Here is a 25,006-nt window from a genome sequence, read left to right on the forward strand (position 1 = left end):
TTAATCTCACAAAACAAACTGAGGGTTGATGGGGGTAGGGGGGTGGGAGAGGGGGGGTGGGGTTATGGGGAGGGTATGTGCTATGGTGAGTGCTGTGAAATGTGTAAACCTGGCGATTCACAGACCTGTACCCCTGGGGATAAAAATATATTATATGTTTAAAAAAATAAATAAAATTTAAATTAAAAAAAATACCTACCTCCTCATTCCCTCCAAAATTAAGACGAGAATTACCAAATAATAAGGTAATTCAACTACTATATATCCAAAGAAAATAAAAACATGAATTCAAAAGATATATGCACCTCTATGTTTATTGCAGTATTATTTATAATAGCTGGGATATAGAAGCAGCCCAAATGTCTATGATAGATGAATGGATGAAGTTCAGTGGATATATACAATGGAATAGTCCTCAACCGTAAAAAAGAATGAAGTCTTGCCATTTGCAACAACATGGATGGACCTAGAGGGTATAAGGCTAAGTGAAATAAATCAAAGACAAAAATCATATTATTTCACTGATATGTAGAAATTAAGAAACAAAACAAATGCACACACAGAGACAAAAAAGAGACAAACACAAAAAAAGAACACCACTCTTAAATATAAGGAACAAAGTCATGGTTGCTAGAGGGGACATGGATGGGTGGGATGGGTGAATATATAAAGTGGATTAAGGGTACACTTATTGATGAGTGCTGAGAAATGTAGAGTTGTTCACTCATTTTACTGTATATCTGAAACTAATATAACAGTGTGTGTTAACTATACCTGAGTCAGAAGATAAAACAAAATACCCAGTTCCTTTTAGAAACATGAGTTGGCTACTAAAAATCCAACACACCCTCCCTTTTCTTATATCCCATCCTCCATGTTGCTCTTAGAAAGGGACTTGTTAAAAAATAATTCTGAAAGAGCCATTAGCCCATTTTCTAAATGTGGGATTTCTCATCACTACTATAACACTCTGCATAAGGACCCCATTTATCTTTGCATGCCTGACTTCTATACTTAACCACACACCCTATCTTCCATTCACTCCAAGACATTTCAAGTGTTTCCACTGTCCTGATAGCTGTTTCCTTCCCCTGACCTCTTCCCTTTTTGGAAATCTTTTTAGCATCCCTCACAATTGAGCTCAATGACCACCTTCTTCAAGAATCTCTGCTCTTTTCATTTTTCTTGGAAGACTCAGCCTTCTATTCCTTTGCGATCCTATTCCATTTTGTAGATTTTCACTCAGGATACTTTGTACATGGCACAGCAGTTACTCCTTTCCCAGATTCTCTCTCTTTGTAAAATATATGTTCCACTCAACTTTGTATCTCCAGTAGCTGGTTATCCTGCTGAAACATAGATGGTGCTCCATAAAACCAGAGACTAACTACAAGGGGTATTTCCCTGGTGTAGATTGACATTTATTGTAACCCCCAAGCCCAAAACAGGTTGAATTTATGTAAGTAAGGAAGTTACATGTCAACTTCAGCACAAGAAGTTTGAATATTTTCTTTGGGCTCTATCAGTGATGTTTAAACATGTTAATTGATGAAATATTATTATTTAATGAAGTCTACATTAGCTTGATAATATACTTCTTTTATACCTTTTCAAGACTGTTTTGGGCCAGGGCTCAATGTCACACATCATAAAGGAGGGAAAAGAGGGAATGGTTTCTTGATTTTCCTTCTAAAGCATATTGGATTTCTGACAAACCAGTCAACTCCAAGAGTAACAATATTTTTTTGATATGTAAGAAATTTCAGAGAGGACTATTGATTGCAGTTGAACAAGCACAGCATCATTTAACTGGCACCCAAAATACAATTTTCCCTTTTAAAGGTCAATTAGATTTGGGGTGAAAAATCAACCAGAAACACATCTGGTAAATAAAATGGGTTATCCATCTAAAAAAGATACCATCATGTACTTAAAAAAAATTCTAAATTAACTATAGAATAATGAAATTAATCTCATTGAGTGGTTTGTAAACTAATTTTGAGCTTTGAAGACAAATAAATGTCAGGGTTTTCTTTGTTTTTAGTGGCTAATTTGACTCAGAAGTCATTTAGCTTTGTATGTTGAGTTGCATTTATTCATAAAGTTCTTTATCTAACTCATGCTTTTATCCAGCCAATACTACATGAGTGCCTGCTATGTGCCAACCATGATCTAATAGCAGGGATTACAGCAGTAAACAAAACCAAACTTGTGTACTCAGGGAACAGATAATCTGGTGTTTAGAGATAGGAACCAAAGTACAGAGAAGTATATAATTTGAAAAATAGTTATAATTGCTAATACAAAAGAGAAATCAAGGCAAGAGGAGACAGAATGAAAGAAGACCTCTGTGATCAAATGGCATTGTGGGATCTGGGGGAAGGAGCCAGCTTTGGCTTCGGGAGGGGGCAACTTCTAGGCAGAGGGAATATAAGAACAAGGGCCACAGGCAGGAGTCACTTTGGCGTATATGAGCAAGAAGGCCTTTGTGACCAGAATAAAGTGATTGGAGGGATAAGGTAGGAAAGTGAAAGGAGGGATAAGGTGCAAGAGATACCCTGGCATCAAATTATTGATGTCTCAGTTGGATTCTTTTCTGAGTGAGGTGAGAAGTCTTTGGAAGGTTTTTAGTAGAGAAGTGACCTGATTTGACTTCTGTTTTAAGCATCACCATGGCTGCAATGCATCTAATAGACTTGGAGGAGAGGCTAAAATCTTAAAGAATCTCAACTAGAGAAAGTCCATGGAATTTCTTGTAAATCATGCATGTGTCTGTAGATGTGAATATGCATGAACACTTATGTTCAGGGAGGGCTAAGTTCATTTCTTACACCAAAGAAATAAATGTGATCCCAAAGAACTGCAGCTGTAAAGAATGAGGGTAAGCACATTTCGGTAAGAAGCGACGGTGGTCCCAAGTAGAGAGGGAGTCCAAGTGTAGGTGATGAAATGTAGTTGGATCTATGATGTATTCAGGAAACAATTGATAGTCACCCTTAATATATATATGCCGTGGGTCCCACAAAAAGAGACATTTATTTCCTGATGTGTATTTAGCTTAATTTCTTCATGATTGTGTGGCTTGAATTGAAAGTTGGGCTTGGGTTCCCAGTTTTGTCACTAGCAAGCTATGTGACCTTATCATGTCTTGACATAAACTTTCTTACCTACAAAGTAGATTCTTATGAGGGTCATAGGTCACCTGTAGGCAAACAAGCTTTGTACAAAGCTAACTGCGATGAGAAGAGCACTGCAATCGGAGATCCTATTTCTTCAAATAGTGCTTCCGACATTTACTACGTGTGCAACCTTTTGAAAGTTATTTAACCACTTTTGGGCCTTTATATCTTCTTTTAAAATAAGGATATTGGGTCACCTGGGTGGTTCAGTCAGTTAAGTGTCAGACTCTTGATTTCATCCCAGGTCATGATCTCAGGGTTGTGAGACTGAGCCCTGTGTTGGGCTCTGCACTCGGCATGGAGCCTGCTTAAGATTTTCTCTCTCCTTCTCCCTCTGCCCCTCCTTCCCTCTCTTTCTCTCTCTAAAATACAATACAAAACAATACAATATGGATATTGATTTACCGAGGAGGGATTTTGTGAGATTGCTGTAAAATAATCCACGCAAGCTGTTTTTACTACTCCTTGGTAGGATGCTATTTTTAACTTATTTTTCATGAGAGATAATTTCTGAATTCCTTGGTTAGTGTCTTTGCATAACTACCAATTTGGGATAGGCGGAGTCCCTTAATGATTCAAAAGAGTAAATGGGTTAGAAATATGTATAATTTCATGAGACCTCCAGAATGCGTGGACCATATTCTTCACAGTCTATTAGACACTAGATTCCCTAAATTGCTAAGCATTTGTCCCCAAAAGTTTTCAGACAAGTTTCCTCCATAAGTCTTGTTTACAACTGCTTTTCTAACTTTAGCCAAATTAAAATTTACAAATTAAAATCTACAAAAATTGAATTTACAAATTAAAATTTACAAATTTTATGATTTGGGGGTCCATGTTCTGATATTAGTATGTGTGCTGGTGTGCTTACTACAGTTACGGATTTTCTGATGGACAATTGAAAGATCTTTAAGCACAGTGATTACAAGAGAGATCTCCATTTGCTTCTGTGGTATTTGTTTTGAAAACTCCTCTCACCAATTTGTTCCCTGGCTTTGTAAAACTGAAAGCACACTCAGGAAATGTTGATAAAAAATTGTGTTGTTAGAATAGAATTGAATGGTTTTATTTTTTTTTTTTAAAGATTTTATTTATTTATTTGACAGAGCGAGATCACAAGTAGACAAAGAGGCAGGCGGAGAGGGAGAGAGGGAAGCAGGCTCCAAGCTGAGCAAAGAGCCCGATGCGGGACTAGATTCCAGGACCCTGAGATCATGACCCGAGCCGAAGGCAGTGGCTCAACCCCCTGAGCCACCCAGGCACCCTAGAATTGAATGTTTTTAAGACATTTTGAGAGATGTGCTCGGTGTCAGAGCAATATTGTGGATTCATGCAATATTTGAAAAGACATTTGATTAAGTGCTTTGGGGACTTTCTGGAAAAAGCTATATATAGGGCAGTCATGACCAGCTTTGAACATTGCTTGATGTTTCTGCTTGGTTAAGTAGAGCATGGCCAAACATTGTACTCCTCCTTTAGACATTTGAACAGGAGGAGAGCAACAATCTGTTGCTGTTAGCTTCAAGGGATTCTGCCCCAGCATGTGGAGCCGAGATCTGCAGGCCAATTTTTGATCACCATTTTCATTGCAAGGGGTCAACGCTTACCATTTATTGAACTCTTATTATTTTCCAGATGCTTTACATACAGTGATACATAATATGAAAGTCTTGAGAGTTGATGTTATTAACATCTTCAGTTGAGGAATACTGGGAGATTGAATACTCCAAAGTTTCACAAGTAATAGAAAGGACTAGAACTTGAAAACAGTTTTGTATGATTCCATCACTCTACCTAATAATACAGAACACTGTCTTTTATAATAAGGAGAGTGAGCAGTGGATGGTTCCATATATCTTCTGTCAGGAAAGTTCTAATGATGACCTTTAGATTTGAAGCTGAAATTCAATTCATTTTTTTCATATGACTGATTTCATGTAAGCTATGACCTTTTACTCTATGGTAGGGAGGTGGTGCAAATAATTACCCAAAAGTAGTAGTCTTACTTTCTTCTAAGAACTGACTATGGAGGAAGGAAGGAAATAGAAGAAAGAAAGATTACCTTTTTCTGGAAGAAATGGAGGTTCTCTGCAGTGACCCAATGGCCTGTGAATAATCTTGTGAGAAAATGTGTCCAGTGGAAAAACTGAAGGGTTTTGTTAACTTTTATGTTCTAAAGACTGGTCATTTTTATAAGGGCACAGAAATAAGCATTGAGAAAATGACTCTTTGGCAAAAGAAAATGAAAAGCATATTGCAAGCATAAGTGGAACATTCTTTGAGATACTATGGAAATAAATTAATTTAAAAATTAATTTAAAAATAATTTAAATAAATTAATTTAAAAATGCCTATTTTAGAGAAGGAAAAACAGGTATGTTAAACCTGCTACCCTGTACCCAAAAGAAGGCTCAGTAAGGAATAAGAAGTGAAACACATAACCATGGTATAGCAATGTAATCATTTTGCAGTAAGAAGGCGAGTCTCTAACTCCTGACCTGTTCTCCAACTACTTTGCCTAAGATATCTAATACCCAAAAAACCTGCATGTTTGGGTCTCTCTGATCTCATGATTCCCTCCCATAGCAAGGACCATTGAGGCCACCAAACCTTAGGTGATGTATCATTGTGAAAGACAAGGGAGGCACCTGGGAACCATGGTCACTTATGCCATCTTGTTGTCTTTAAGGTTTGCAGATTAAGGAGCAAACCAAGTCAAATTAACATCGGCTGAGTACAATTTGCCATTCTACCTGAACCTTGACCTTGGATTGGCTTCTGTAGTCTGATCTAGCTCATGGGAGTACAACCAATGATGTTAAAAGGAAATAGGTACTTTGGGGAAAGGACTGAGGAGAGCAGGGCTCAACACTGCTTTAGTGTAGTGCTAGAAGTTGCTCTCCCACCACTGTGCATAAGTTACAGTGAAGGAAGGTAACATGGGGCAACATAATGTTTATTGTTTTTGAGGGGGAAATCCAATCATTCCCCTATCAACCCAACCACTCATCCCTTTCAACTACCTCATCACTTATTCATGCAAAAACAATATTATAATATTTTCATTTTACCAATTTTTAAGGATATTGAGAAATGTATAAAATGTATAAATAAAATAATATAAAAATGTGTAAAATAGACACAGAACATACTCACAAGACAAAGGAAAGGTCTTGTGATGAGTTATGAGTGTGATAGTTGTAAGAGGACTAATGACTGAGAGAATGGCTATTATGGTAAAGTGGTGAGGTCATACAGAGAATTCATTGTAAAGAGTGGTTTTCTCTAATGTTGTTCTCGTAAAGTAACCAAGGGTGGCCACAAGCTTTCTAGAAAGGATGGAAGGTTTTAAAGTGTAATGAGGAACCACATTATAGTAGTTAATCATGGCATCCTGACAAAACAAGAGTCTAATGTGGGTGAATTGGGAAGAATGGAGAAACTTCTAGGGCAGAACCTTCAGCTGAGAGCTTGTGGAGGACGAGGTGAAGAGATTAAAGTAAAAAAGCATAGAGATCAAGTGCAGACTGTCTGGCTTTTTGATTTTTTTTAATAAGAATTAAGCTGGTGGTCAGTCAACTGAGAGGTGAAGTATACATTATCTATTTGGATATAGAAGCTTTGGATTGGAGATGGAATACAGTGAAAAACAAAAACAAAACTGTGAGTTATGTGGGTTGTTTAAGGAAGTAGCTATAAACTCATAGGGATGCAAAGCAACACAAGTGGGGGTTGGAAGAGGGTGGTATATTCAGATACAGAAAGAGGGGAGTGATTTGTTTGGAAGCAGCAATTGGGAAAAAGGAAGATATACATATGACACTTCATTTCCAAAGTTTGATAGAATGAGGAAAGGTGGGATTTCTGTGGAAGAAATGAGAGAATAGGTCATGCTTTTAGAGGAGTAGCAGATCATAGTTCCAGAAGACAGAGAGAAAGGTGCTGGTTATCTTACATTATTCACGGAATTACAAATATGATTCAAGAAAGGAGAACTGAGCTTCACAAGATATGTACTAAGTCAATTACAGACAGTGAGATGGAAGAGCTGATACTATGCCACTTTATCTGTTGGCACCATTATTTTTAATATTAGCAGTTTTCTCACCAGCATAGATACTCCCGAAATGCTTGAGGGTCATAGAGATGTCATAGAAGCATATGGCTGACATGACTTCAGTTCTATAATACCAACACCATGTGTTTGGTACATTAAATGAACCGCTCCACTGAACTACAATCACAGATGTAACCACTGAACTACAATCACAGATGTAACTTGAGCTTTGACCAATACACTAATACATCTATTAGGAACAATAGGGTTGGTCCACAAGAGAGGAAAATCAGTACACAGGAGGCCTGTAATTTTCACAGCAAAAGGAAGCACCTGAATAAATGAATAAATAAATAATTGGTATAAGAGTATCTTTAGACATGTCAAAGAATCCTAGATTCTTTGGAATTTATGTATCTGGCCTGCTTTGTGTGTTGCGATTTAACTTTGAAAAGTTAAATCTTTTTCTAAAGATTACAGTAATCCTAAAGTCTGTAATCCTAGAGTCTACACTGCTATTGCACTAGCAAAGGAGTCCTTTCATAAACATAAAATTACCTATTATTTTACAAAATTAAAGCCACATATTTACTTTGCCTTAATTGTCATCATTTAATCAACCCCTGTTCCCAATTTAAATCTGGTTGTTGTGGAGGGGCGCCTGGGTAGCTCAGATAGTTAAGTGTTTGCCTTTGGCTCAGGTCATGATCTCCAGGTCCTAGGATGGAGCCCTAAGTCAGGCTCCAAGTTCAGCAGGGAGTCATCTTCTCCCTCTCCATCTCCCTTTCCCCCTGCTCGTGCTCTCTCTGTCTCTGTCTCTCAGATGTATAAAAAAAACTTAAAAAAAAATCTGGTCATGGAATGTGTATGAAAGGAAGCAACTTAAATTATTGTGTCAACTTTTATGTTATGTACAAAGTACAACGTTAAAAGTTAACAAACAAGGACCAGAGAATTATAACAAAATTCTACATTACATATAGTACCTATCCCATGAAATAAGATTTTATCTTCTGAGTCAAACAATGTTCCCCACATAAGAAGCAAAATGTCTTCTTTTCTAAACATCAAGGGAACTATATAACATGGTTATTACCAGTTGGTAAGCATGTGATTGTACAGGATATTTGGTTACCAATTTAAAAAAATTAGAAAATATTTCTGATTCTTTATGGGAAAAATCTGAATGTCATGCTTTATTTTCTATAGTGTGAAACCATAACTCTCTACTTATGCTTTCCTGCGTAATATCATCCCAGAGTTTAAAAGGTATTGCATTAATAGCAATCAATAGCATACCTGATTATGATTCTCCCTCCCAAAAGAACAAAAAAGAACAAAAACAGAAAAAGAACAAAAAAATGGTGCTGGGAAAAGTGGACAGCTATATATGCAGAAGAATGAAACTCGACCATTCTCTTACACCGTACACAAAGATAAACTCAAAATGGATAAAGGAATCCATCAGAATCCTAGAGGAGAACATAGGCAGTAACCTCTTCGCTATCAGCCACAGCAACTTCTTTCAAGATATGTCTCCAAAGGCAAAGGAAACAAAAGCGAAGATGAACTTTTGGGACTTCATCAAGATCAAAAGCTTCTGCACAGCAAAGGAAACAGTCAACAAAACAAAGAGGCAACCCACGGAATGGGAGAAGATATTTGCAAATGACAGTACAGACAAAAGGTTGATATCCAGGATCTATAGAGAACTCCTGAAACTCAACAAACACAAAACAGACAATCATATCAAAAAATGGGCAGAAGATATGAACAGACACTTCTCCAATGAAGACATACAAATGGCTATCAGACACATGAAAAAATGTTCATCATCACTAGCCATCAGGGAGATTCAAATTAAAACCACATTGAGCTATCACCTTACACCAGTTAGAATGGCCAAAATTAGCAAGACAGGAAACAACATGTGTTGGAGGGGATGTGGAGAAAGGGGAACCCTCTTCCACTGTTGGTGGGAATGCAAGTTGGTGCAGCCACTTTGGAGAACAGTGTGGAGATTCCTCAAGAAATTAAAAATAGATCTTCCCTATGACCCTGCAATTGCACTACTGGGTATTTACCCCAAAGATACAGATGTAGTGAAAAGAAGGGCCATCTGTACCCCAATGTTTATAGCAGCAATGACCACGGTCGCCAAACTGTGGAAAGAACCAAGATGCCCTTCAACGGACGAATGGATAAAGAAGATGTGGTCCATATACACTATGGAGTATTATGCCTCCATCAGAAAGGATGAATACCCAACTTTTGTAGCAACATGGACGGGACTGGAAGAGATTATGCTGAGTGAAATAAGTCAAGCAGAGAGAGTCAATTATCATATGGTTTCACTTATTTGTGGAGCATAACAAATAGCATGGAGGACAAGGGGAGATGGAGAGGAGAAGGGAGTTGAGGGAAATTGGAAGGGGAGGTGAAGCATGAGAGACTATGGACTCTGAAAAACAATCTGAGGGTTTTGAAGGGGCGGGAGGTGGGAGGTTGGGGGATCCAGGTGGTGGGTATTATAGAGGGCACGGATTGCATGGAGCACTGGGTGTGGTGCAAAAATAATGAATACTGTTACACTGAAAAAATAAAAAATTAAAAAAAAATAACAGCTAAGAGATTTTTATAATTAATAGCTATAATTCTTTGTAACTGTAACTATGATTATATGGTATATATCTATTATAGGCAGAGTTTATTTTTGGATAAGGATATTTGCTTTATATTTATTAGCCAATGAATAAATAAGGAACTGAATTAATATTCATATTAGTGTACGGTGTAGTTTTTCATTAATTAGTTACAGTGTAGTTAATTAGTGTACAGTGTAGTTTTTTGTTAATGATTGTTAGCATTTTACAAACTGCCCCAAGGTATTTCACAGAGCACTAACAAAGACTGTTATATAATTTCACTAAAGTAAATAATTTCATTAATGTAAATCCTGTTACCATGAGGGCATTAAAAATTATGCATGATTTAGTTCTCAAATAGTATTTATATCCCATATTCATGAAACCGAATTAGCAATATTTAAAATCAATCAATAAATTTACATGGCTCTCTCCTGTGTTTGTCATATCCAGACTACTGAGCATTATATATATTTTATTGTGCATGATATTGTAACCAAACTTAATATTCATTAAGATATATTGTTTTTAAGTATGTTTCATATATTTAATTTTTAAGATACCAATTAATAAAACAATATTTTGGAAACTAAAAAAAAAAATGTATTCCAGAAATCTCCCTCACAATTTTCTGTGATATCCTAGGAAATTTCTCATGCTCCCATGGACAAGTCTTTTTAGCCACTAACACAAGATCACATACCTTTGGGGGCAAAGTTATCAGTGCCTCTAGTCATAGGGTCTGAGCAAGTATGATGGCTCAAACCATTACCGAGAAAGAGGCTGGAACACTGACCATACTAGAGAGTCAGACCCTGAAGTAAGTAGTCTGAAGCAACATATGGGTTTGGTCACTTTCCTCTTAAGTTTGGGGCTGAAGATTTTACCAATCAGCCTTACCTTGAGGTCATTAAAACCCAGGGTGCTTGCAGGAGTAATCTTCCAGGAAGGTGAGATAATAAGCAAAATTTACCAAATATACAAAGAAGATAAATGCTATGAAATCTTACACTTGTGCAAATAGTAATTATAATCATAATAATAACAACCATAATAGCAGCTCTTCATAAACACTAATTAGGTACCAAGCATTATACTAAATGCTATATATATATATGTGTGTGTATATATATATATATATATATATATATATATATATATATATATATATATATAATTATTGTTCTAAAAACTCTGTGAGATAGATACTGTTATTTTATGGGTGAGAAAACTGCAAGACAGGGATAGCAAGTAACTATTCAAGAGCAGGAAGATAGAAAGTTATGGAACCAGAATTAAAACTTAGGCATCCAAGTCGAGTGTTCATATTCTTAGCCACTTGTTCTACTGCAATGTGAAAAAACCTCAGTTTACACATAATTAATATTCCTAAGTAGGTAAAAGAGTAAAAAGAATAAATAAAATAAAATGATTAAGATTCTTGCTAAAATCCATTAGAAAACATGGAAATTAAAAATATGCTTATTGAATCAAAGTCTGAGTGATGAGCCATGTGGTATATCGGACACAATTGAAGCCTGAATTATTGAATTAAAAAAATGAAGTTGAGGAAATGCCCTAGAACTCAGTATAAAAAAATTAAAATAATAAAAAAATATTAAGTATTATGAGTAGAATAGATCTAGAAGTTCTAATATAAGCCTAACAGGAAGTACAGAAGGGGAGAATATGGAGGATGGTGGTAGATTAATATCTGAAGATCTGATATTTGAGAACTTACCAGAATTAATAAAATATATGAGTCTTCAATATGAACAAAATATCCCAGAATGTTGAGTAAACTTAAAAAAGAAAAGTAAAATCACCAAAAAAATTCCCACACCAAAGGACATAATGGTCAAATCAAGTGTAGGATTAATGACAGAGAGATTCTGAAGTATAATTGAAAGAATGAGGTTTTTAAATTAGTAATGTAAATCAAAAGACAGTGGAAGTGAGCCTCCAAAGTGCTGAGTAAAAATATCTTTAAAAGTCAAATTTTATACCCAAAATCTAACAATAGAACCCAAATGAAATATATTTTTTAATGTATGAACCAGACTCTTGCTTCTAACCTTCCAATAAGAAGGAAAATAAAATGAAAAGGAAGTTGGGGGGTAAAAGAAAGAAGAATGAATAACAATTAAAATTATTTTTACCCAACTTCTGTATCAACATGGACGGGACTGGAAGAGATTATGCTGAGTGAAATAAGTCAAGCAGAGAGGGTCAAATATTATATGGTTTCCCTTACTAGTGGAGCATAAGGACTAACATGGAGGACACTGGGAGATGGAGAGGAGAAGAAAGTTGGGGGAAATCAGAGTGGGAGATGAAACATGAGAGACTGTGGACTCAGAGACAAACTGAGGGTTTTGGAAGGGGGGGTGGGGGGTTGGGTGAGCCTGGTGGTGGGTATTAAAGAGGGCACTTATTGCATGGAGGCACTGGGTGTGGTGCAGAAACAATGAATTCTGGAACACTGAAAAGAAATAAAATAAAATAAAATGGAAAAAAAATAAAAGTATTAATTCCTTCTGGTAAATGCCAGTGAGTACTGATTCTTAAAATGTCAAAGCAATAACAATAAATTTGTGTGCTCAAAAATAAGATGTAATTAAAATTCTTGATAATAAAAATAGGAAGAGTTGCAGAGGATAGTTAAAGCAGGGGATCTTGTCATTATTTGTGAAGGGACTAGAGAGGCAGATTAACTTTAGACTTTTCTAGAAAAAGATAAATTATGTTCAAACATCATTTGTATAACTTTAAAATATAAATGTGTGTATATCCAGAAGCTAAAAGAATAGTGTTTCTCAATATTTTAAAATTATTCATAAAATTAAAAAGAAAGCTAAAGTAAAAAAAATAATACTAACAAAAATAAATAAAATAACATACCAGTGATTCAGGTGCAAACCTTAGGAATGAAATCAGGCCAAATTTAACATTTGAAATAGAGACTACATAAAATTTGGAGGCATTCATTATCATTTCACCCTGACTTGCTCAGATTTTATCAGACCAATGACACTTAATAAACTTTCTGAAAAAAAGCAAAATCCTAGAGACTGTGTCAGTTAATTAATTTACTTTTAGATAAAAGGTAAATTATCTTGACTTCTTTACTTTTTATTTTTTTGGTTTCAGGTGTAGAATTTAGTGATTCATCACTTACATAAATCACCCAGTGCTTGAGTACCCTCCTTAATGCCTATCACCCGTATAACACAACCCACACCCAACCTCCTCTCTACCAAAACTCAGTTTGTTCTCTATAGTTAAGAATCTGCTTTATGGTTTGCCTCTCTCTCTCTCTCTCTCTTTTTTTTCCTGTTTTGTTTCTTAAGTTCCACATAGGAGTGAAATCATATGGTATTTGTCTTTCTCTGATTGACTTCTCTCACTTAGCATCATCTTTAACTTTTAGATATCCAGGAAGGGTCTATTATTGTATTGATGTACAAATAGCCTGTATCAAGGAAAAGCTTATTTCCCTTACTTGATTGAATAAATTTTTGTTTCATTTTGTTTTGTTTGCTCAGAAGATTTCCTTTTTGTAAGTTTTGTTTTTCCTTGGAGTCATCCCTTCTGAAATTGAAAAAGATGGAAGATTCTAAGCACATAGTGAACCTGTACTACGAACATTGTTGGTAAGTCATTCTGGATCAGCTGACCAAATAAATGAAGTTGGCTTAACTCTAGGAGGTTATTTGGAGGTCTTGGATGGAGAGATCACAAGTTTAATTGGAACTTCTCCAACCTTAGTGATGTATCCTTGACATGAAACATATATTTTTCTTCCTGGATTGCTGGAAACCATCATGCCTATTTTTTTCCAGGGCTTATATGCAAATTAAATAGAGTCCAATGATAAAAAATTATAGTGATATTGTATGTCATGCTAGCTGCCATGCTAATATTTCATTCATGCACATTTAAAAGTGCATATTAGAAAACTTTATTTTTCATGTCATTTCCTAAAATCAAAAGACTTTTGACTATCAGAATATTGAAAGTTTGACATATAACACATAAACTGCCTTTTTGGACACTCTCTCTTAGTTTTAGATTATATAATTCAGGATTATGAACTAAAGGAATAAGCTGTAATAGTGCTATATGAATATATAAATAGGAGCATTTTGAGTGATTAGTTGCAAACAAATTCTACAAGCTTCCTGGTGTCACTCAAGGAAAACAGCTTCGCCAAGAGTAGTAAATTATAAGTAAAGTCCTAATGGCCCCTAATGAATATACTAGTCAATAGTTTAATAATCTAATAAACTAGAAACAGAGCAGCTGGTATAGACACAAGATAATTATTTGTTTATAGTCTTTCAGACAGATACTAGCTGATCACCAGGTAATACCTCTACAGACAATGGGGAGAACTTCCAATACAAAGACAGATACTATCCTGGTAAAGTTCATGCGCTTCATAGTAAAGTCACCATGGGTAAGTTATTTAACCTCTTTATATTCTAGTTTCCTCATTTGTTACAAAAGAAAGATAATACTGCCTCCTGGAACTCTTGGAAGTAGTAAATAAAATTATAGTTGCGCTTGGCAGCTACTATGACTTGATAAATAGTAGCTGTTATTATTGTAATAGTTATTAGCTCCCATCCAAAACTATACAGGACTTAGTAAGATACTTAGAAAGAAACCAGAAAGTTCAAGTGAAGAGAAATCCCAAAATGGTAGATACATTGAGCTGCAAATTTACAAATGCTAAGTTGATTCAAATAGAATTTTAGAAAGCAGCCAAATAACTGTCTAGGGGTTTGCCTTCTCTAAATAGGAATGGTATTAAAAGCATTAGGAGGCAAATGATTATCTTTTATAGAGTACTCGATATTATTTTTACCTTGTTATGTGAGTACCTTATATTTTTAGCATTATTTTAACATTAATGTTATTTTATTGAAAATATTTTTCTTCTTGAACATATAACATCTTAATCTGTTGCTTCAATTTTAATGTAACTCTTAACTATATCCAAAGAATAAACAATGCCAGCTAAATAAGTCAATGGGAAAATAAAGCATGCACAGCACAAATTCACTTTGGAGCAGATTTTGCTGGAGTATGTCTCTTCTACTAGGTGAGTGGCTTCTGTGATTACATGAGTACTTGAACATTTTCTGTGTCAGGGTGTCTCCTTCTCTGCAAAAGGAGCTTTTAGACAGAAAAAAGAGATTGTGGCTTATGCCTGCACTACTGTGCTATTACTGTGTGCATCTGTGTAAAGGACACACTTTTAAAATATATGTTGGCCATTCTTTCCTGCCACCTGAACTCTCCAGAAAAAAACAAAATGCTGCATGGAGATGAGTAGAGTGCTCAGAGCATCAGAGATGTCAGTGCCAGTATTAGGGTTTCTGTTCATTTTCTGCATTGATAAGAGGTGATTTCATCACCAGGAACATGTGTCCTCTTCTGCCAGGTGATGGCTAGAGCAGACACTAGAAACAAGGGGTTTCACTCTTTCCCAAATGGCGACAGCTTTATTTTCTTTTTGTTTAATGATCTTGAAAATTTTAGTATAACAGCACTTAGAACAGTACCTTGTGTGTAGTGGTTTCTCAACAGTATCTGTAGTGAAGTATTAAATGAATGCATGAGCTAATTGATAAGCTAGTGGTTAAACCATATTTTTCATTTCTACTGAAGAATCTTAGGATGGAAACAATAAGCCATAATAAAGATGGCCATACTTATTTTTTGAATCTTTACTAATGTGCTAGGCTCTATACTGTTTTATATGCATTTTCACCTTTAGTTATCAGAAAAAAAACTTATGAAGCAGCTGCTATTTTTTTTTAAAATTTATTTATCTATTTGAGAGAGAGAGAGTGAGGAAGGGGCAGAGGGAGAGGGAGAAAAGCAGTGAGGAGCCTGACACAAGGATGGATCCCAGGACCCTGAGATCATGACCTCAGCTGAAATCAAGACTCAGATGCTTAACTGACTGAGTCACCCAGGTGCCCCAAACAGCTACTATTTTTAATTTCCTTATTTTAAAGGAGAAAACTGAGATTTATAATTTGAGAATATCACCCAGGGACACTAGCAGATCATCTAGCTTGTGGTAGCAGCAGGTCAAACTTGTGTCTTATTATCATATGATCTCTCTGATCTGAGGAATTTGAGAGGCAGGGTGAGGGTGGGGGCAAGGGAGGGAAAAATGAAACAAGATGGGATCGGGGAGGGAAACAAACCATAAGACACTCTTAATCTCAGTAAACAAACTGAGGGTTGCTGGGGGTTCTGAGAGGAGGGATGGGGTGGTTGGGTTGTGGACATTGGAGAGGGTATGTGCTATGGTGAGTGCTGTGAACTGTGTAAGACTGCTGATTCACAGACCTGTACCCTTGGGGCAAATAATACACTATGTTAATTAAAAAAAAAAAAACAACCTCCACACACACACACACACACACACACACACACACACCCCTTGTGTCTTACTTCTAAGTGTGTGTTCTATCTAGTGCCTAATGCCCTCCCAGCTCTGGAGAGCAGGCACAAGGCAGTAGCAGGGGCACAGTCACCTCAGAGGCCCAGACAATTACATTACCTTTGACCTTGGTCTAGCATACTAGTTGAGTTGGCCTGGTATTCTACTTCCAGAAGCAGTCACATTGCCACTTCTGTTACCGTTTTGATTCCTGTGATTTTGTTCCTAAAGCCTTGCGAAAACAAAGAGGAGTTTCTACTCTGTTTCTACAACATTTGGAGCAGACAGAAAATAACACGATAGACAACAGGGAGAGAATGTGCCTTTGCTGTGTTCCGGATGCTCATCAGTGGCTCTGGCTTAGAGCAGAGGACTAATAGCCTCTTATATTCCAAACTTTAACTTAAATTCATGATCTTATTTCAATGGACTAATCCCAAAGTCCTAGTGGATGCATTATGATTCAGAGTGTAAGCTTGTTTGATCCCAATGCCAATTCTTGGTTCTCCTAATAGAAGGAAGAAAAGGGAGCATAACCAGGGAATAGAGTTGGAGAATAGAGTTTCTCGAATCTGTTCTTGCAGCTGCTGAAGGTCATGGGCAAAAGGATTTCTCCAGCGCCATGTCAGACCCTCAGGTATTGCAGAAATGGTCCTGGAAGCATCACATCTGTTTAACTGGACATTAGTTTTCTGTTTTCTTTAGGATATACCATATAGTCTCATTATTTTGCAATTCTTTCCTTTTGACTCTTCTCAGACACTGGAAAGAAGTAAAACATTCATTTTGATCAAGTAAATGACTTAAGAGTACGGCCCATGATTCTCACAGGCCTGAAGTAGTAACATTTTAAATTTCTTCACAATAAAGATGGAGATAAAAACAGAATATGAAAGTCAAACCTGTAACAAAGAAACACATTATATTGTTTGTTCTCTGTAGTAAACCATAAATGCTATATACAACTGTAGTCCCTAAAATTATTAAGATTCTTAGCAGAAATCAAATCTCTTGGCATCTCATTTGGCATAGGAGTTTCCAACTGAAAGACACAATGGAGGCTGATCTTCAGATACTCTTCATCTTTTCCTAAAAACAGCATTCCTCAGTGCCATTTTTATATGGAGTGAATAAAAAGGACTCTATATTTTCAGCACACATAGTTCCTTGGTACAGAATTATCCTGTGACACAAAAGATGAAAGTATATACACTTGAAAATAATGAGTAATACCAGAGGTGCCTGCACCAAGATAATGGCTTTGTTCTTGTCTGGTCCCACTAATCCCATGACTCAAAAACCTAAGAACATAAAGAATGAAATTCCTCTTCCTCATCCAGTTTGAACAAACCTTCACACATTCTAAAAGGTTAAAAACAGATATCATCAAAAGTAATCCCAATGATTCTGTAAGAGTCATGAAAGAGCCTTCCATTTAATCTTGAAAGCAGTGGCACCCCCCCACCAAGAAAGTGTAAAAAGACTTTAAAAAGATAGGCTCTTAACCTGTAGAGCAGGACCTAAGAATAGGAATAGCTACCATTTATTGAGTGCTTACTATATGATGGGCACGTAGCTATGCATCTTAGATGAATTTCTCATTTAATTATCTCAACAGTCATATCCCATTGGCACTATTATGATGCTTTTAAAGAAACTGTTGCATAGACAGGTTAATTGACATGTCCAAGGTCGCAGAGCTGACATACTGGAGAATTATATGATTACATCCAAGGACTGCCTGCCTCCACCATCCATGCTTTTAATCTCTGTGATTAATGTTTCTGTTAGCTCCATAACAATGTAGAGTTACAATGCATCTAATAATCCACTTAATCAACCTCACACTCAGGGCTGGAATCCTATTTGCAGAATCTTTGACAAGTATGTGTACCCATCCAAGTTTTGTCTAAACATTGATAGTAATAGAAAGGCCAGCATGAGAGAAAGGTAAGAGAAAAACAAAAACAAGCAAGATATGTTTTTCCTTTCACTTCAAAAACATTAGTTTTTATAAAAACCTGAAAGACGGATATCACTACAGACATTAAATGGATAAGGAAACTGAGGTTCAGCAGGATTGTGTAAGTGATCCTGAGACATGCAACTGGTAAATGGTGGGGCTTGTTTTTCTGATTCGGAACCTTGAGTTCTTTCCTTTCCACCAGCCTACCTATCTCTTCAGAGATACTAGTAAGAAGGCATTAATTCTAGTTTTTGTTCTTTAAATATTTTATTTATTTATTTGACAGACAGAGATCACAAGCAGGCAGAGAGGCAGGCAGAGAGAGAGGAAGGGAAGCAGGCTCCCTGCTGAGCAGAGAGCCTGACGTGGGGCTCCATCCCAGGACCCTGGGATCATGACCTGAGCCGAAGGCAGAGGCTTTAACCCGCTGAGCCACCCAGGCACCCCTAATTCCAGTTTTGAATGTAGGGCAAATGTTTATAGTACACTTTTTTTCACATCAGGCTAATAAAATCAGACAAATGGGACTGATATATTCCTTGAAAATTTCCCATGTTGATCTTCTTTTAAAAGCAACATAGAGTAAGGAGCACTTGGGGGGCTCGGTCAGTTAAGTGTCTGCCTTCGGCTCTGGTCATGATCTCAGGGTCCTGGGTTGGAGCCCTGACTGAGCTCCCTGCTCAGTGGGGAGTTTGCTCTCCCTCTGCCCACCCACCCACTCCCAGCTCTTATTCTCTCCCTCAAAACTCAAACAACTAGAGTAGCATCTCATCTGCGGCTCTAAAGAGAGATAAAAAGAACTAAGAGTGTTAATCTTCAAAGATTCTTTACAGATTTACTATCTGCATACAGACAGAGTTCCCTGTCCTTTGCCATACCAGCTGTGTTTCTCTGGACTGTCAAAGTTATTCTTAAGATGTGTAATCCAGAACTGAGAAAAAACAGTCCAATCAAGACCTGATATTGGGATAAACGCTGTGTTTCTATTAGAATAGTAGTTAAGCATTTAGGCCAGGAAATCAGATTGCTTGATTTCAACTTCTGGCTCAGTCATTTTCCAGCTACATGATCTTAAATAAGTTTTTTTTTTTTTAACTTCTTGATGCCTCAGTTTTCTCATTTTAAATGGGAGAAAATGGGAACACCCATCTTAAGAATTCATTGTGATGATTAAATGCTACCACCACATTGATCTACTATTTGAGTTTGTACCCATAACTCCACTTTTTCTCCTGTTACACTAAATGAACTGCTCATGCTCTTATCTAAGGGCCAAGACTCCACTTTGGCAGGAGGTCCCATCCCTTCTTGACTAATTGGACTGTACAAAAGCCATAGTCAGGGAGATATAGTTAAAAGCAAGATTGAGGTTTAAAAGGAAGAAGCAAAATGGTAAGTGCATCATTTGCTTGGTATGTGCTGACTGTGGTATGCATGGGTGGTATGCATTGTGAAAAAAAGAAGTACCCATTGTGGGAAAAGAAGTATGAAAAACAGACTCTATTCTCAAAAGATGTTACAGTGTTTGGGGAGATGAGAGTAACATAGTAAACAATAGTTTACTGGGGAAGACATTTCATAATTAAGTGCTATCTTTGAAAGTGTTTCAAGTTCTGTATAACTATGGGGAGGGAAACCTATGAGGTTTAAGGTAGCTATAGAAGATTTTGGGAAAGATGTGATCTCTAAATTGGGTCTTGGAAGGTGAGCAATACATTGGTAAAAGAAAGGAAAGGGCTTTTCATTGATTAGTTAGAAAGAAGGGGAACTACCAACAGAGGCTAAGAAATGAGAATCAGTCTAGTAATTAAGGAAAGTAAAACGAAACCCGCACTTGCAGTGTAAGACTTCACGGTTGGACAAAATCTTAAATAAGGCTGTGTAACAAGGGTAGATCTAATTGTGAAGTGTCATGAATGTCTGGAGAAAAGTTTTGACTTGATGTGGTAGGTAATTGGGAATCAGTAGGTTCCTCAACAAGAGAACGGCATGATGAAATGGCACTTTATTAAAACAAATCTTCTGATGGGCTACAAGATAGAATAGAAAGAGAAGAGATATAAAAGAACTGGTAAAAACCCCAAAGTAAAGAAAGCCTGAATTTGGTCTTTAGAATGAGCATTCTATTGGCCTAAAGCCTTCCTGAGCAAATGTAATGAATATAATATTAAAAATAACTTTGATAATTTTGAATTTTATGATTTTTTATCTGCAAGTGACTTGCAGATGTAATGTTATATTTGGAGGCATTTAATCAATAATTGTTATTTTAATCTCACAGTTTTCTATTTGGAGGCCATTAAGCTTTGCTTCTCATGTCTCAGATATTTTCACAAAACGTTGAAGTGCTGGCAGGTCCTGGGACCTGAGACTGTCTTGTTAGAGTATAAAATATTCTTGAAGAGATGAAGTTCCTTTTTCCTGGTATTGTCCACTCTAATGGAGAAGATAGAGAAATTCAAATTGCACATATATGATCACAGCACCTTAAGCAGCACTCACGAATCTTTGGGATTTCACTTCAGTTATTGAAGTTTAATGACCCAGATTTTCAAAGCAATCAGTTGTTTGGATTCTAGAGCAATACATTTCTCCATCTTCAGTAATCCTTTGATGTTTAGGAAGAACAAAGAATTGTACTTTAAGCAACTTTCTTCCAAAAACAGGGTAGGAATGTGAGGATTTAATAAAAATAAATAAAAACTGTATTTACATTATTGATTGTTACTGAAGCGTCTACAACTGCTTTGCCATTAGAAGCAAATGGATCATGAAGATTTATGGGCTCCAGGTCTTTGTGGTTTCATTAAAGTTTGAATTTGCCCCCCATAGCTCTATCCTTGCCTTTATTAAAAAGAAGAAAACAAGGTTTAGGAAAGATAAATCTACAATTTTCCTAAAAGATATAGAAAAGCAAGGATCAATTCATTGGACAAAGAGCTACTTCTTTAATATAACTTTTATGTCCTGGAAAGAACAAAACATACTCTACTTGGACTAACAGTACTCACTACTTCCAAACAGAAGGGGAAAGTGGGCTATGCAGGAAAACATTTTTTCCCCAAAATGTGTTTTGTGGTTTGACACTCCAAAGGATGAGGCATTAATTCTAGTAAATATTGCATTATTGTTCCATTACTTCTTTTAGACGTAATTGAGCAATATTAGGTTTACTGCAAATAGGTTCTATTAACACCACTGAGATTACTTATGGCTGGAACTGGAGGGGATTATGTTAAGTGAAGTAAGTCAAGCAGAGAAAGACAATTATCATATGGGTTTTTTTTTTTTAAGTTAAAAATTCCTTAATTTTTTATTCCTGGTACCACTACCACAATTTACAGGGCAATATACCTGATGTAATGAAAAGAAAAAGAAAAAGACAAAGCTACAACAGATAAAAGACCTCAGGAATGTACATCGAATTGACACTACATTGCATTAATCAACAGCTGCACTTTTTGCAAACTGTGGCTGTGACAGTCCTGAACAAGAAGGGTTTCCTATTTAAGCTGCAGTAACTTTTCTGACTATGGATCATCGTTCCTTCTGTGGCAGATTTTTACAGTTCCTCTAATGCATTTGGGACGACTGTCTCAAAGTAACCTGCAGCTTTCCTGACAAATCCTCGCTCTCTCTCCTGCTAAGAACTGTAGCCCTTTTCTTCTGAAAAATTTTTAGAACCTTCTGCTACCATATCCACCACTTCCACCACCAGAGCCATAACCACCACCATAGGGACTGCCTGAGCTTCTTCCACCAAAACTGCCCCCCTTCATGGGTCCATAATTTGATTGCTGTTGTCCACTATAATTTCCAAAATCATTATAGTTCCCACCACCACCATAGTTACCACCTCCAAAATTTCCTCCTTCATTGTAACCATCATATCCTCCACCACCACCTCCATATCTACCTCCTTGGTTTCCATATCCAGGACCACCACCATAGTTGCCACCATCACCTCCAAATCCATTATATCCACCATCATCTCCTCCGTAACTACCTCTGCTGCCACCACCACCACCACCATAGCCTCTTCTTCCGCCAAAGTTTCCACCATGGCCAAAGTTACCACCACCTCCAAAGTTTCCTCCACACCCATGAAGTTGCCAGATCCACCTCCATGACCTCTTTGTGATCCAGCAGACTGCATTTCTTGTTTAGAAAGGGCCTTTTTCACTTCACAATTATGCCCATTAATAGTGTGGTATTTCCAAACATTTAAAGAAGAACTAATTCCTATTCTCCTGAAAATGTTCCAAAAAATAGAAATGGAAGGAAAACTTCCTAACTCATTTTATGAGGCCAGCATCACCTTGATCCCAAAACCAGACAAGGATCCCATCAAAAAAGAGAACTACAGACCAGTATCCTTATTGAACACAGATGCGAAAATTCTCACCAAAATACTAGCCAATAGGATTCAACAGTATATTAAAAGGATTATTCACCATGACCAAGTGGGATTTATTCCAGGGCTGCAAGTTTGGTTCAACATCTGCAAATCAATCAACGTGATACAACACATCAATAAAAGAAAGAACAAGAACCATATGATACTCTCCATAGATGCTGAAAAAGCATTTGACAAAGTACAGCATCCCTTCCTGATCAAAACTCTTCAAAGTGTAGGGATAGAGGGCACATACCTCAATATTATCAAAGCCATCTATGAAAAACCCACCGCAAATATCATTCTCAATGGAGAAAAACTGAAAGCTTTTCCGCTAAGGTCAGGAACACGGCAGGGATGTCCGTTATCACCACTGCTATTCAACATAGTACTAGAAGTCCTAGCCTCAGCAATCAGACAACAAAAGGAAATTAAAGTCATCCATATCAGCAAAGAAGTAGTCAAACTCTCACTCTTCGCAGATGATATGATACTATATGTGGAAAACCCAAAAGACTCCACTCCAAAACTGCTAGAACTTGTACAGGAATTCAGTAAAGTGTCAGGATATAAAATCAATGCACAGAAATCAGTGCATTTCTCTACACCAACAACAAGACAGAAGAAAGAGAAATTAAGGAGTCAATCCCATTTACAATTGCACCCAAAACTATAAGATACCTAGGAATAAACCTATCCAAAGAGACTAAGAATCTATACACAGAAAACTATAAAGTACTCTTCAAAGAAATTGAGGAAGACACAACGAAATGGAAAAATGTTCCATGCTCCTGGATTGGAAGAATAAATATTGTGAAAATGTCTATGCTACCTAAAGCAGTCTACACATTTAATGCAATTCCTATCAAAGTACCACCCATTTTTTTCAAAGAAATGGAACAAATAATCCTAAAATTTATATGGAACCAGAAAAGACCTCAAATAGTCAAAGGAATATTGAAAAAGAAAGCCAAAGTTGGTGGCATCACAATTCCGGACTTCAAGCTCTATTACAAAGCTGTCATCATCAAGACAGCATGGTACTGGCACAAAAACAGACCCATAGATCAATGGAACAGAATAGAGAGCCGAGAAATAGACCCTCAACTCTATGGTCAACTAATCTTCGACAAAGCAGGAAAGAATGTCCAATGGAACAAAGACAGCCTCTTCAACAAATGGTGTTGGGAAAATTGGACAGCCACATGCAGAAAAATGAAATTGGACCATTTCCTTACACCACACATGAAAATAGACTCAAAATGGATGAAGGACCTCAATGTGAGAAAGGAATCCATCAAAATCCTTGAGGAGAACACAGTCAGCAACCTCTTCGACCTCAGCCGCAGCAACATCTTCCTAGGAACATCGCCAAAGGCAAAGGAAGCAAGGGCAAAAATGAACTCTTGGGGTTTCATCAAGATCAAAAGCTTTTGCACAGCAAAGGAAACAGTTAACAAAACCAAAAGACAACTGACAGAATGGGAGAAGATATTTGCAAACGACATATCAGATAAAGGGCTAGTGTCCAAAATCTATAAAGAACTTAGCAAACTCAACACCCAAAGAACAAAGAATCCAATCAAGAAATGGGCAGAAGACATGAACAGACATTTCTGCAAAGAAGACATCCAGATGGCCAACAGACACATGAAAAAGTGCTCCATATCACTCGGCATCAGGGAAATACAAATCAAAACCACAATGAGATATCACCTCACACCAGTCAGAATGGTTAAAATTAACAAGTCAGGAAATGACAGATGCTGGCGAGGATGCGGAGAAAGGGGAACCCTCCTACACTGTTGGTGGGAATGCAAGCTGGTGCAACCACTCTGGAAAACAGCATGGAGGTTCCTCAAAATGTTGAAAATAGAACTACCCTATGACCTAGCAATTGCACTACTGGGTATTTACCCTAAAGATACAAACGTAGTGATCTGAAGGGCACGTGCACCCGAATGTTTATAGCAGCAATGTCTACAATAGCCAAACTATGGAAAGAACCTAGATGTCTATCAACAGACGAATGGATAAATAAGATGTGGTATATATACACCATGGAATACTATGCAGCCATCAAAAGAAATGAAATCTTGCCATTTGCGACAACGTGGATGGAACTAGAGGGTATCATGCTTAGTGAAATAAGTCAGTCGGAGAAAGACAACTATCATATGATCTCCCTGATATGAGGGAGAGGAGATGCAACATGGGGGGTTAAGGGGGTAGGAGAAGAGTAAATGAAACAAGATGGGATTGGGAGGGAGACAAACCATAAGTGACTCTTAATCTCACAA

The 25,006-nt window shown here is 36.9% G+C and overlaps 1 protein-coding gene and 1 pseudogene across 3 annotated transcripts in view; both read right to left on the reverse strand.

Annotated features, from left to right (window-relative positions):
- The window catches only part of LOC111149058 (gamma-aminobutyric acid type A receptor beta1 subunit), a 419,687-nt gene that overhangs the window by 248,591 nt on the left and 146,090 nt on the right, over positions 1–25,006 (reverse strand). The window lies entirely within an intron of this gene.
- The window catches only part of LOC111149059, a 4,203-nt pseudogene continuing 799 nt past the window's right edge, over positions 21,603–25,006 (reverse strand). Inside the window, exon 2 of the transcript XR_002640737.1 lies at positions 21,603–22,527. The product of XR_002640737.1 is annotated as a heterogeneous nuclear ribonucleoprotein A3-like (transcript). The remainder of the gene's footprint in view (positions 22,528–25,006) is intronic.

The sequence above is a fragment of the Enhydra lutris genome, unplaced genomic scaffold, assembly GCF_002288905.1.
Source record: "Enhydra lutris kenyoni isolate GAN:26980312 unplaced genomic scaffold, ASM228890v2 scaffoldscaffold21, whole genome shotgun sequence".
In the NCBI taxonomy this organism is placed as follows: Eukaryota; Metazoa; Chordata; class Mammalia; order Carnivora; family Mustelidae; genus Enhydra; species Enhydra lutris.